Below are 14,463 nucleotides of genomic sequence, written 5' to 3'. Positions count from 1 at the left end.
TTTGTTAGGAACCATGATTGAAAGATATAACAAGGCATTTAAAATAATCCATGTAATTTTAATTCCCTAAAGTTTAAATATTAGTCAAAGAAATAAAAATAAAATAAATTTGCTTTAAATTTTATATTTATTTTTGAGGTGGAGTTTTCCTCTTGTTGTGCAGGCTGGAGTGCAATGGCACAATCTTGGCTCACTGCAACCTATGCCTCCCAGGTTCAAGCGATTCTCCTAATTCGGCCTCCCAAGTAGCTGGGATTATACAGGCACCTCCCACCATGCCTGGTTAATATATAAATTTGCAACATTAGAGATACATGTCATTAATCTACATTGTACACTTTAACCAAACAGAATAGCAAGATGTTCACTGCAGTTGATCTCTTGGTAAAAAAAAAAAAAAAAAAAAAAAAATTCTTTATATTTTTATAGGCATTAAGTAAATGGCCAACATATACATTTTATGTTCAAGTGAGACAGTCTCACTCTCTGCTTATTAATACTGCTGACATTCTTCCCATGTTTGCTTCAGCCAGATGCCAACATAGGGCTCTCACACTTTGTAGCTCTCCTACGCATGTCATTTTTCAGCCAATTGGTTCTTTAAAAAGAGTAAAACAGTAAGTTACCATTTTAAGGTCTACTTTTTACATGTAAAGGATGGAAAATTCTGATAAATGTAGGTCTTTATTGAGAACGATAAACAATGAACAGGAAAATTCTATCCTTCCATACAACTATATCCATAGGTGTCCCTAAAAAGGTTGGCTGTAGGTTGCTTCAAAGTACTGATGATTAAAAGAGAGCTTTCACATCATGTGAAATTGTTATGATCAACTTTCTCTGTCATAAATATAATTTGTATTATACCATAAAATATCTAGATAGTATACTGTTTAATAGTATAAACCAGCTATGAAGAATGATGTAAGATTTTTAGCTGGGCATGGTGGTGGGCTTGTGTAATCCCAGCTACTCAGGAGGCTAGGGAAGGAGAACCCACCACTTGAACCTGGGAGGTGGAGGTTACTGGGAGCGAAGATTGCACTGCTGCACTCTAGGCTGGGGAAAAAGCGAGACTTCAGCTTCAAAAAAAAAAAGTAAGATTTTATTAGAGAACACCTCTTTCCTTGGATTGATACAGAAGATAAATTCTTTCACACTTTGGTAATTTTTTCTCTAATTTGAAAATACATAACTAAACCACAAATCTTTCTATGACACCATGACACCTATAAAAGTATTTTTCAAAATTAAGATGTCTTTTTTGAAAAAGTTTGAGAAATGTCAGTATTTGAGAATACTGAAAGACATTATCTTTTTATTCCTCAATTATGACAAATGTTTTAAAACCTGGAAGATTATTCAAAGTTTATAATATAAACACAAATATGACATTATATTGGAAGAAATTGGCTCTGAAAAAAAATTTGCCTTGATTATTCCATAGTTTTAGAAATCAAGTTACTAAGGGAAAAAAATCAATTATGTTAAGATGATTCTTTTAATTAAATAGCCATGAATAAATGAAAAAATATATATTGGTTTTCCATAAGGAGTAAAAATATTTAATCTAAAACATATGTGAATAACAAATGCATAGAATTAAACATTAATAGAAATAGCCAATTATACACATTCCCTTTAAATTTTAGGGATCTGAGATCCAGAATGATTTTTTTTAAAATGTATCACAGAGTTTATTAGAACAGGATTGGGAATTATATTGTCTCACTCAAATTATGATGAAATATCTACCATCAAATTTATCACACGTAATAATGCCAAAAATTGTAGGAATCAATAATCTTGGAAAATGTAACCTTTTATCATTTTCTTCTGGAAAATAACTGTGGGACCTCATCCTCTGTGGCTTCTGCCAGTGAAACATACTTTCAGAACTGTTTTCTGAAGACTGTTGATCGTCACTCCCATTAGCAAAAAAAGAAAAACAAAAATCATTGCTTCAACATTCCCATGAGCTTTTTTGTTACTGCTCTTACATATTTGAATGCGCTTTGGTTTTGGGGTGTGTCTACATTATCATGGAATTGGGAAATTTACTTGGACAAGATGAAGAACAATGCTAATCAATTTAGTAATTACAGGAGGAAATAAAAAAACAAGAAGAGATGAGTCAATATGTAGTTACAGATTTGTTTATAAGAAATAAATCACTAAAAGGTACAAATAAACTATTAATATTTTAAATAGCATATATCTTCATGTTTGGGATAAGTTTGGGTTTTGTAGATCTTTAGATCAATTTTCTGTCTTAAGCACAAGTTAACAAAGTATACATTCAGAGTAAAAAGACATTCTTCTCCCTTCCCTTCACTGGAATATCCAGGTTTCAACATTCAGGTGGATCACTTCCAGGCGCGGTGGCTCACGCCTGTAATCCTAGCACTTTGGGAGGCCGAGGCAGGCGGATCACAAGGTCAGGAGATCGAGACCATCCTGGCTAACATGGTGAAACCTGGTCTCTTTCTACTAAAAATACAAAAAGATGAGCCAGTCATGGTGGTGGGTGCCTGCAGTCCCAGCTACTCGGGAAGTTGAGTCAAGAGAATGGCGTGAACCCAGGAGGCAGAGCTTGCAGTAAGCCAAGATTGTGCCACTGCACTCCAGCCTGGGTGACACAGGGAGACTCTGTCTCAAAAAAAAAAAAAAAAAAATTCAGGAGGATGACTATCTGTAGCCAGGCATGCTACCCTGTGGGGTTTGCAGCCTTCACAAATGCTTTATGGGAGAAAAGGACATGAAAATAGTTTGCTTTCATTTGCTCATCTCTATACATTTCTCTTAGACTATAATATCTCCTCAAATATTTATCCGCCTTTGCAGATTTGTAACTGTAAATATGAAACCACCTTTGCAGAACTATAACAGAAAATTATGACAGTGAAAGAGATATGCCCTAACCAACTCCATCTTGTTTTTAACTTCCGAGCTGTCCTTGCCCATTCAAGGGCCAAACTAACTTTGGGTGAAACTTAGTTTATAGTTTAACTTTGAAACCAAGACAATGACAGCTGTTTCTCAAAAAATAAGAATGAACGAACAAACAAACAAAAAAACCTTCTTCTCGCCTGAGGACTAAACTGCCTTTGTAGGACTAACAAATTAGACACAATATCAGAAATTATGGTTTAGGAGTCACCTAGCTAGAGGTTACGTGATTCTGACCTTTCCCAAATCGTTCCTGAGGATAAGGTCAATATTGTAAAACCTAAGGTCAGCACTTGAGATATGTTGAAGGCCCTGCACTTGATGGGTTAGCTGGCAGCACCCAGATCAATAAACTGGTTTGCCTTGTGGCCCCCACCCAGGAGCTGTCTCAGTGCAAGAGGACCACTTTGACTCACTATGATTTCATTTCCAACCCAACCAACAAGCACTCCTGACTCACTGCCCCCCACCCCATCAAATAATGCTTATAAACCCTAGTCCTTGAGTTTTCAGAGACTGGTTTGAATAATAATCAGACTCCAGTCTCCCATACAGTCTCCAGTCTCTGCTTTCTGTGAATTAACCTATTTCTCTATTACAATTCCCGTCTTGATAAATCAGCTCTGTCTAGGCAATGCCCAAGGTGAACCTGTTGGGTAGTTACATTTCCTCAAATATTTATCTACTGTGTTCTTGACTGAAATGTCTACAAATATTTGTAAAAATATGCGTGTAAAATTATGAAAACCGTACTTTAGGAACGATGGTTTTTGAAAAGCAATATTTACCTTTCATTACGTTCTTGCCTGTGCCTCACCTTCTGAAGGATGATGTCATAGAAAAGCAGGAAGCCAGCAAGACTTCTGCATCTAGATCACTGATACCTATGTTACCGGAGGAAAAAAATGCTCATGTGTGAAGATCATCTTTCACTGGAATTAAATCAATACAAGAATGTTTACATTGCATGATTGTTGTCACCACTGTATAAAATATGGCTTGTTATGGAGCTGACACAGGGCCTGATACCTTGTCCGTTACAAGGCATTCCAGTTTTTACTCTGCTCTCTTTCACTTCATCTCATTCCTATAAGCAGAAGAGTCAAATGAACAACGAGCATGGCAGCTTACAAAAGGCAGCTTCATGTTTTGGGACACTCCCAGGATAGGAAGAAACTGGCCAGTGTCACATCAGCTTAATCTATGTGTGACAGTATCTCAGTGATCAATCCTATTAGAGTATAAGTATACATATTATTTCAAATAGAGGTAGGGTACGCATGGTTTGCTGTAATACTGTTTAAGGAATAATAAAGTTCCCTTTTAAAATCAGGAACTTAACAGAAACAAAAAGTAACTTGAATTTGAAAATCAGGAGGAAGCGAGGACATTCTGGGAGATAAAAAAGACAGACTACAAAAAAATCACCATGGAATTTCTAGGCAAAAGAAATAGAAAGATCTTATTGTCCTTATTTTACAGAGATTTTTGGGCCATAGTTTGATGAAGCAAATCAATAGAGTTGGTACCCCAGGATGCATGCCATGTGAGTTTTGGGGTCAAACTGTTTTACTTTTTCGTTGTGGAAGACAAATATAGTTTTGTTATAGGAAAAAACAGGTTCATTTTCCTGCTGTGCAGCAACAGACTGATTACATTGAGACAGCAGGGTTTGCAGCAGAGAAAGAGTTTAATGATCACAACACAGCGAGTGAGGAGATGAAAGGAGACTCTCAAATCCATCTCTCTGAGGAGTTCAGGCTGCAGTCTTTAAAGGGATTAGAGAGGGCAAAAAGCTGGAGGATTGAGATAGTCAATTGGTCAGGGTCAAGGGGATAAAATCATCAGGGGTGTAGAAACTGCATTTTTTGATGAGTCAGCTTCTTGTGGAGTCCTTCAGACCTGCTGATGTCAGTGGGATGTGTCAGGCCAGCTGACCTCAGTGGGGTTCCTCAGAACCGCTAAATTAGTAATTTTATCAGTGTGCAAGACCTAAAGAAATATCTCAAAGGGAAAACAATGTTTTATCAGGTTGGTGCAAAAGTAGTTGTGGTTTTTGCTAAAGGTGATTGGAAACACCATAATTTTGCACCAACCTAATGTTCACATTATCTATCAAAGAGTTAAGGGGAACTATGATCCTATAACAGGGTCTACATGATTCTAAGACAATAGATACCAAACAACTGGGAGAAAGCAGGTGAGAGAGTTAACTGAGTCAATCATAAATACTGAATGTACTGTAGCTTTGATTTATTTTGTCTCTCCCTATCTCTTCCCTGATTAATTCTATAAAGTTTGTGGGAGTGGTTTCAGCTTTCTTCTTGTAAATACAAGAATTTGGGTTTGGAATTTTGGGAATATGCCTGACATGGCCAGGCTAACATGTCTAATTTTTATATAATATATGCTAAAAGCAAATCGGTTAATGTGCTAGACAGAAAAATAAGATACAATCTGAATAATGCCTATCAAAATACATTTATCCTTTAAGAATATTAATACAATTTCTGACAATTGTTCTCAAATACATAATTTTCTTTTCTTGTGAAAGCATATTTTTGTAGTGATTGTTGTTTTGGCCAACTTGATAAAACATTTTATTTCTAATAGTTTGCATATTGGTTTTTAACAGTTTTTCCAATATTTTTATGTACATAAAGATTTATATCTTCCCTTTTCAATCTTTGGACATTTTTTATCTTGTTTACCTTAGTTTGATTAGTACTTAATTTCTTAAACATGATTAAATATGCTATTTATATTTTGAATAAAAACCCATATATTTCCATATTTATACTATTATCTCTGGAGTATGCATAATAGATATTTGTGATTCATTTGGTCAGTTTTAAAACTTATTTGGTTGCTTTAAAATCTCTTATTTTCAAGATGTGATAGCCAAATTATATTACAAAAAACCACTATATGAATATGGTTGACTTTGAGTATATAATAAAATTGGAATTTCAAATGCACAATTGTGTCTCACTGAGTGACAAATATGTAGGGGTATATTTTTAAAATTCTAAAGCATGTTCTTACTATCCCTATATTCGGGATTTTCTTCTTAATTGGAAGTAAGATACTAATTTATACAACTGTCTCGTAGGTTAAAGGTTGTGATTTTTATATTTTTATGTAATTGTGTTTATTGACAAATAATTATAAATAACATTTATGGGCTACATTTTGATGTTTTAATTTATGTGTACATTGTAGAAAGATTCAATCAAGCTATCAACATGTCTACCACCTCAACTTATCACTTTTTTGTGGTAAGAATGAAAATCTATTCTTTTAGCAGTTTTGAAATACACATTGTTAACTGTGATGACTATGCAGTCAATGGACCACTAAAAATTGTTCTTCCAGTCTAACCAAAACTATTATTTGATCAATATTTCCCCTTGCTCCATTACTTTCTCCATTCTCTACCAGCCTCTGGTAACCACCATTCCATTCTCTGCTTCTATGAGGTTGACTATTTTATATTCCACATATAAGTGAAATAGTGTGATATTTGTTTTTCTGCACTTGGCATATTTCACTTGTCATAATGTCCCCCAGTTCCATCATGTTGTCTTGAATGACAGAATTTCCTTCTTTTAAGGCTGTATAATATTCCACTGTGTATAGCTAATATTCTTTATTAATTTTTTCACTGAGAGACACTTAGGGTGGTTCCATATTTTGGCTACTGTGAATAATGCTGAAGTGAACTTAAGATTTTAATGTACTGATTTCAATTTATTTTGGCTACATATCCAGAAGTAGGATTGTTGAATCATATAGTAATTACATATTTAGTTTTGAGGAAACTGCATACTCTTTTCCAAAATGGCTGTTCTAATCTAAATTCCCGTCAACAAGGTATGAGGTTTCTCTTTTCTCCACACCTTTACCAACACTGGTTATCTTTCATCTTTTTGACAATAGCCATTTTAACAGGTAGGAGGTAGTATTTCATTGTGGTTTTAATTTGCATTTTCTCAATGATTAAGCACAACTTTAACCATATACTTTTTGAAAAAATAATTTTAAAGTGAAAGTATAAATGATTTTAAGTAAACATTATTATTTTTCAATTAGTAAGTATATTAACCATGAAGAATGTTTATTATACATAATTAGAATAATACTGTAGTGTTTCTAATACATTTGTGTGAGTTAGACTTTTTAAGAAATTTTCACTTCCCTAAAAGAATTACATTGATAACACAACAAAAACTTATGTAAAACCTCTGAGTAAACTCACATGCTTGCCAGTGATTCAATATAAAAACTATATTAATGCCATATATAGTCAGATGGCCAAAAACAAAAGTCCTCATATCCTTTAAATCTATTTCAGTTGTATAAGTTCAAGTGCAGTCATGGTTGCTGTTTGATTCCCCTCCAGTTTCAAACAACTTACACTATACACAGTTTTGCTTATGTAAAAGAGAAATGAGGTTTCCATAAGTATGGCAATGAAAATCTCATTCACATGTTCCATATGAAAAGGCAAATAATTTCCAGAAGTTATGGCAACCACGTTTTCATTTTAATATCAAAATGATCTAAAAATGTTTCTTTCAAATATGAAAGTTTATATTAAATCCAAATATTACTACTAGATATAAAGTTCTAGATCATTTGATACCTCACTGTTAAAAGAATAACCATGCAGTCATTCTTTGACATAATACAAATGTGCAAATATATATTTTCACAAGTGGCATATAAGATGACATATGCCATGTAATATAACCCATGTTATCTTATATGTCATTTATGCAAATATATAAATGTCACACAACAAATGTAATATTTTCTTTATGGTTCTTTTCTGGGGACAGTGTCTCACTCTGTCACCCAGGATAGAGTACAGTGGTGCAATTATAGCTCACTGCAGCTTTGAACTCCTGGGCTCAAGCTATCCTGCCTCAGCCTCCTGAGTAGTTGGAACTACAGGCAGGCACACATAACCCCACCCAGCTAATTAAAAAAAATTTTTTTTTGGGTAGAGAGGAGGTCTTGCTACGTAGCCCAGGCTGGTCTTGAACTCCTGGCCTCAAGAAATCCTCCTGCCATAGCCTCCCCACATAGTAGGATTACAGGCATGAGCTGCTGCACCCAGCCCTCTATGGTTCTTGAAAATAAGCATCTGTGCATTAATGTAGGAATTTTATTTTCATATATTTGGGTTTTTCTCCTATAGTTATGAATTGTCAGCATGAAACAACTGATTTTTAGTCACGTGAACAAAGATCTTATGAATGATCAAGTGGAATCTGTAAAATGCATGCACACACAAATATACTCTTCATGAACATAGGCATCAATACAGAGTTAATGGATAATATTTGGAATATACTTATGTGTGATTCACTTTGGCTTTTAGTTTTGCATATATACTGTCATGTAGATATAAATATGTATGTGTGACAAGTAAATATACTCCTTGGGTTAACAATGGAATTATATCTCTATAAAACCATCCTAAATTGAAAATACCTTAAATCAAAATATCATTAATACACCTAGCCTACTGTACATTATAGCTCAGCTTAACTCAGAACACCATTAACTACAGTTGGGCAAAATCACCTAAAACAAGGCCTATTTTATATCAAAGTGTTGAATATCTCGTGTAATTAACCGAACACTACACTGAAAGTTAAAAACAGAATGGTTATATAGGTTCTCAAAATATGGTTTCTACTGAATGTACATTGCTTTCACATCATTGTAAAGTTAAAAAATATTTAAGGCAAATCATGGTAAACTGAGGACCTTTTTAAAATAAACAGATTGTCTTCAAATTGCATACGCTTTCTCACTTCTCCACAAACAGCAAGCATATCTTATCACCACTCCAGGCTGACTTTACTTCTCATTTCTCTGAGAAAAGGAAGCAAGCTATGACCACATTGTGACTTTTCTTCAGTTACTAAGAAAGCCCTGTCCTGGTTTCTTCGAAATGCCAAAATATCCACATGTGGACTGGATCAATATCATTTTTCCTAATTCATTTTTATCATCCATTTTCTACTTTCTTCTATTTTCTCAAATGGATTACACATATGCTAGTGTTCCTGTTAAACATAAAACCATCAGCCAGGTGATAAAGGTTCACAATCAGGTGATCAGTCTTCACATCAACAGTGATAGATGAGACAGATAGTATGCATTCTTGATTGGACAGGATGACAATATTGCTTTATATCCGTGGTCTTCCTCTCAAAACTCATAACTTAAAACTAATCATGAGGAAAGACAGGAGACAAATACCAGTTGAGGTACATTCTACAAAACAGTTAATCATGACTTGAAACTACCCAGGTCACCAAAAATCAGGCATTTTGAAAAGGTCAGTCAAGACGACCCCAAGAAGATGTAAAAACTAAATGTAATATAATATGCTGCAACAGAAAAATGTCCTTAGTCAATATCTAACAAAATCTGAATATAGATTTTAGTTAATAATTTATTAATATTTGTTCATTAATGGTGACAAACATACCATAGTGATTTAAGATATTAACATGGGAAACTGGATGTGGAGTATATGGGAATTATTCTACTGTCTTTACAATTTTTATGTAAATCAAAAATTGTTCTAAAGCTTTTAAATATTAAAGATAAATTAAATGCTACAACATATAAAAACAAATTACATCTCTTGCTATGGAGAAGACCATTGTGGACTACACCAAATCTCTTGATCCATTCCATCTTCTTCCCAGGGACACAGACTGCATTTCTCAGTGTCTGTAGTTGTATAAGGGACCACATGCTTAGTTGTCACCAAAGTGAACAGAAATGTGTCCATTTTGTTCATAAAAGTTTAAAAGCCAAGTGCAGTGGCTCACACCTGTAATCCCAGCACTTCAGGAGGCTGAGGTAGGAGGATCACCAGAGCCCAGGAGTTTGGGACCAGCCTGAGCAAAAGAGCGAGATTCCCATCTTTACACAAAAATAAAATATAAATTAGCTGGGCATGGTGGCACATGCCCATAATCCCAGCTACTTGGGAGGCTGAGGCAGGAGGATCAACTGAGCCTAGGAAGTCGAAGCCGAGGCTGCAGTAAGCCATGATTATGCCACTGCACTCCAGCCTGTGCAACAAAGTGAGACATGATCTCACGGAAAAACAAAAGAAAAAATTAAGAAGCAGGATGCCTCCTGCATATTTTCTTTCCCCATCTGTCATCTGGGATGAGAATTTCCAAATGAGGACACAGCCACTCAGTGAAAGTAAGTAGATCTCTGTGTGACTATGAGGAAGGCCACAACCAGGTACTATCCTTTGGGTTTTAGAAAAATGAGAAATAAAGCTGTACATATATATATATATATATATATATATATATATATATATATATATGCTGTACTTATATAGAAATAAAGCTGTACTTAGATATATATATATATATATATTAGGGTTACAACAGCAGGGATACCTACCTGCAATAAGGCTGGATCCTACGTACCACTTCAGATGCTGATTCATTTATGTTCATTCACTTCATACTCCTGTTTCTACTCTAGTTTTTCTAATTCTCTCTTGACCTTGGGCCATGTTATCTTTTGGCCTCACCTCTAACACAGTACTTCTTTGTGAAACACATCAATAGAGTCCATTTTTAACCATATTAACTTCATAGTAAACCAATAATTTTTCAGTCCTCACCTTACAGCCTGGGTGCCAGCATTTGGTATGGTTCACTACTCCTTTTTCCTTTAAATTCTTTCTTTACTTTATTCTTATTCTCCACTTACCTAACTTATTCCTCCTGCCTGCTACTTTTGTTTCTCTTTCTACATTCACTCCCTTAATTTACCTCCTCCAGGCTCATGTCATTAAATACGATTGCTTTGTCAATTGATCTTAAATTCATAGTTTAAGACCATTTCACCCTTGAAATTCAGATTTTTATATTCACCTTGTTAGTAAAACATTCCACCTGTGTATTTAACAGAAAAACTCAATGTTAATATGTCTAAACACAAACTTCTGACTTCTGACCCACATTGGCTTCCTTAAAGGTTTTGTTCATTCCAATTAATTACAAAGCTGTTATTCCAATTGTTTAGACTTTAAAAAATTGGAATAACCCTTAACTATTTTCTTTCTCTCACATCCCACATGTAGTAGTCCATCAGAAAATCCTGCTTTTTATTTAAAATATATTAAGGTTTTGACCTCTGTCAAGGTCATCACCAGGACCACGACCAGAATCCAAGGCAAAATAATGTTTCACCTGAGCCACCATGTGACTAGTATCCCTAATTTTGCCTTTCTTTAATCATTTCACTCTTCACACAGAATTAACCTTCTAATATGTCATTAAGATCATGCCACATTTTCTGCTCAAATCCATCATGGTCAACTTCTTATCTCACTCAAAGTAAAACATCTTACAGTGGGCTACTTGGCCCTCCAGAAGTTCCTTTTGCCCCACTGTCAAACTCTTCTTGTCTCTCTCAGTTATTTCTTTAAATACTTCGACTACTTTTCCTATTATTTACTGTGTACCTTTCTTGCACTTATCATAGCAAATTTCATCGTCAGGCCTTCTCCTAGGTTTCTTCTGCTTATGGAGCTCCGCCCCCATGTATTTATTTGGCTTACTCCCTTGCCTTCATGTCTTTATGCAACTGCTGCTTTTATCAGTGAGTCCCCACCATATTGTTTAGAGATTTCACTTCCCAATACTCTCCTCACCCCCTTCTTTGCTTCTTTTTTCTGAACCCATATTAACTTCCATGTTGCTATAATCATTAGATTTATTTGGTCTGTTATAGTTTGCTTACTGTTACATCCCCAGAAATAGAACATATGAGCATAAAACATAAAGAACGTACAACTTGTTATACGGATATTTGAATACAATATAGACCCTTTTCAAGTCCAAAGAAAACATGCCGGAAGCTCATTAGAATAATTTTCTACAAGCTGATTAGTTCCTGCTGTCACTTCTCTTTAGGTGTCTTGAACATTTTAGAGTAATTGTTCTTACTTTCTACAGGTGATCTTAAGTGTCTGTTCAGGTGGAATGTTTAATGAACAAACAATCTACCAGGCCTAAAATGTTCCCTGATGGTAAATGGGCTCCTGCAGCTATCACTTTAATTTTGTCAGAAAGTTACACTTATTTTTCTAAAGTTGTGACTGATTTCTATATCCATTTCTATTTTTTTTATAATCTTTTTAATCTATCTGAAATGACACAAAGACATCATTTTAAAGCATACCTTATTTTAGGCAACATGATATAATTGAAATGAAGTAAAACTGTATATGTATATTTGTTATATATGTGACAGTAAATATTTTCATAAATGTAGAATTACATATATACATATATGCATATATACATATATATACACACATATACAACATCCTGAACATACAGAAAATGAGTTATACAGAAATATATAAATCAGTCATATATAAAGCAGTAAGTTATACATAAAGCAGTGAAATATATATCTATATAAAGTGGTTCATATAAATTACAAAGTGACAACACTTTAATTGACTTTGATAGTCTAGAAACTCTCAACTTGGTGAATAATTTGTGAAAGGTATTCCAGATAGTAGGAACAACATCTAAAAAGGTCGAAGACAAATTATGTAAGATGAAGGACTTTCTCTTCTGGAATACATGATTTAATTACAAAAGACCAACATATTTGTCTAAAAACAACAAGAAAAGCTGTTTGACCACAAAGGCGGTGAGAATTTGAGGGACTCGGTGAATGGATATAGAAAGAAGACTTTGAGGTGAGCTTAATCTTGTATTCTGCTTTCTTCCTGAAGTCAGCTGTCTACTAGTAAGCCACACTGTGCAATAACTTAATGTGATTAGAGAGCTGTATACAAAAGTACTAGGTAAGCTGAGCTTTCAACAGTCTCATGGGCTCAAAGGATACAAGTATTGGAATACACAGTCAGAAAGGCATTTAGAACTTCAAATGCTAAAATTCTGAAATTTATTATATGTCCCTGAAAAGGGACATATAAAGTTCAACCCAATATTCTATATTCCTTCTTGCCTTGAGGCATATACTGATTTCAAATCAACACTAGGTTAGAGGTAAAAGGTTTTGTAGATAGTGTTGTCTAAGAGGCTGAGAAGAGAAATCAAAAGTTTGTTAGGATCAAAGCGAAAAGAACAATTTCAGTTCAAGGAGAATCAAGGATGAGAAGCACTGGAAAATACCAAGGATCTGAGTTGGATCCATTGAGTTGCCATGCCCTAGGAATAAGGGTAAATTGGAAATAAACGCACTAGAACTTAATGCAGCAACTAATTTTAAAAACTGAAAAGACAAGCTTAACAGAAATTTAGATGCATAAATAGAGTTGAAAGCTGTACTGGAAGATAAGTTAGTAGAAATTATACAGATGGAAGCACAATGGGGAAAAGATACTTTCAATAAATGTAAAAAGTTCAGCATTTACACACAAGAACATATGGAAACAACAAAAATAACCCTGGGGCAGACCAGAGTGGCTACTTTTGGAAACAAAAGATGGAAAGGGAAATTGAGATTAAACAAAAAAATATAATAAGAGAGGATTAAATTTCAACTCTCAAATGGATAAAATTTGCTGATCAAAACCAAAATAGTTGTAAGAGAATAATTAATAAATTCTACTGAACACAGTGGAGAAAACAATGAATTGTATCTGGAAATGTAAGTAAAATCTTACCAGTTGAGTGTTCCTGAAGAAAGGTCGTACACTGGTTAAATTCCGCCATTTTGCCTCTTAGGTTGCTGAGATCTTATCTGGAAGCTGCTGATCACCAACTTCAGGTGTTTTCTAAAGCTACTGATCATCAGCTTCAGGTGTTTTCTATATGTTGGGAGACAGCCTTTCATTGGTAGAAGCTGAAGTCAATTATGTTAGAGAGGCAGTTTAACAGCTGCCTGACCATCACCTGATGCTCTCTGGCATTCCTGGTATGTGTGGGAGGGCCTCTCCTGCCCTGCTTATGTCTGCCTGCCTACTCTAACAGAAAGAATGGTTTTATAATCAACTGTATATGAGGCTATACCATCAATATTGAAATATGCTACATAAATAATATATAAATGTCCAGCTTTGAGGGAATTCTTTCATCTTACAAGTCTAGACTGATTCATTGTTTTTCAATGAGCAGGCACAGGACTTCATAGAAAAAGAAGTTCTGGAACTCTTGTTATCCATAGCCTTTTCAGTTCATCAAAATTGAGTCAATCATTATTCTAGTTTTTTCTGGCTTTAGTCTTGCTGCTTATTCTCATTTTTTCTTCAAAGGATCTACACGATCTTCTTTGTTATAACTCTGACTCTCCTAACTCCTGACACAATACCTAAGGCCTCCTCTGTCTCCTAGATTAACTGGAATGTCAATTCTAATATTACCCTCAGTTCAGACCTGCTAATTTGAACTCAGACGGCAAAATGTTTTACATATAAATTTTTTAGTGTATATGTTATTCAAGCTAAGGTTGGTTAAAAATGTATTTTTTTGG

Source organism: Macaca mulatta, chromosome 17 (assembly GCF_049350105.2).
Source record: "Macaca mulatta isolate MMU2019108-1 chromosome 17, T2T-MMU8v2.0, whole genome shotgun sequence".
NCBI classification, from domain to species: Eukaryota; Metazoa; Chordata; class Mammalia; order Primates; family Cercopithecidae; genus Macaca; species Macaca mulatta.
The sequence above is the reverse complement of the archived record's forward strand: the minus strand, read 5'-3'. Positions refer to the sequence as shown.